Here is a 1,258-nt window from a genome sequence, read left to right as displayed (position 1 = left end):
TGTATTGTTAAATATGAGGGGCAAACCTGTATTTGTACCAGTGTTTCCGCTGGTAACTCTATCGCGACCGCCACGGCGAAGAACACAGAAGAAGTTATTGAATGCTGAACTGAACTAACTCCAGTTGATAGAGTAATAACGTGTGAGACGGAGCTGCTGTACCTGGGCCAGAGATGTGACCCATGGCCTGAATATCATAGTTCATAAAAGTGCAGTGCAGTGACAATACAGACATTTTATAAACACATGTGCTAGACCCATTCATAATGAGTCAGCCATCTCTCTGTGAGTAGCGTCCATCGCACTCCCTCTCTCTCCCTAGCTCTTTTAATCAGTTATTATTGAAAACAAGGGAAGGAGCTTTCTCAGAGATACATTTAAAAAAAAATATATATATATATATATATATATATATATATGCTATTTTATTTTAGATAGCTAATTTTCATTTAAATGTGTTGCAGCTGTATGTCCATACAACTACAACATAAGAAGAATGTAGCATAATATAGATGTGAAAGCAGTTATAAACAGCCTATGTTACAATAAAATTAGTTTTGGTTAAAATCAACAAATAATCGTGATCACAATATTAATCAAAATAATCATGAATATCATTTTGGCCATAATTGTGCAGCCCTAGGAGAAAGCTATGCCTCTCCTGCTTTTCCCGTAGCTCTGGGTAGTGCGGCCAGTGCATCGGCATGCAGACCGTGGCAAAGGACAATATTCATTAGGTGATCGAGACAAGAAAGTCTCCTATATTGTTCCAGGGCTTTGTTGATTCCTTGATCTGTTACCTACACTATTCGGCTGAGGGAGCTATGGGTCGAGGTTTCTTCATTCAGATCCATTTGCAATCCATTTCATTCTGAATAAACAAACGCTGTTTACATGCTTTGTCCTTGTTACATTATTCATTAAGATAACTCCAAACAGATTTCTGTAGTTCAAATAATTTCAAATTGTAGCTGAGAGGGTCAGTTATAACGGCCCACATATTAAAAGAATTGTTGGGTGTAAATCGGGCTTGTAGTTAATAATTGTCATTTTTATGGGCCCAATCTAAGCTCTAATTACTGAATGGGAGAAAACTGTCTTTGGTTTCTTGGCATTTCTCTAAACCAATCGCAATCGTCTTCAAGGCCAGGTGCCTTTGCAAAATAGCCTCAGGAAGGAACTGGGTGAAACATGTACATTCAAAGTCGTCTTAGTCGTGCAACAGAAAACTCAGATTGGGCAGATAGTCTAGCTAGCT

The 1,258-nt window shown here is 38.3% G+C and overlaps 1 protein-coding gene across 1 annotated transcript in view; it reads right to left on the bottom strand.

The window, feature by feature from the left end:
• map2k4a (mitogen-activated protein kinase kinase 4a) overlaps positions 1–1,258 on the bottom strand; it is a 30,431-nt gene that overhangs the window by 27,011 nt on the left and 2,162 nt on the right. The window lies entirely within an intron of this gene.

This window comes from Etheostoma spectabile, chromosome 15 (assembly GCF_008692095.1).
Source record: "Etheostoma spectabile isolate EspeVRDwgs_2016 chromosome 15, UIUC_Espe_1.0, whole genome shotgun sequence".
Taxonomy (NCBI): domain Eukaryota; kingdom Metazoa; phylum Chordata; class Actinopteri; order Perciformes; family Percidae; genus Etheostoma; species Etheostoma spectabile.
The sequence above is the reverse complement of the archived record's forward strand: the minus strand, read 5'-3'. Positions and strand labels throughout refer to the sequence as shown.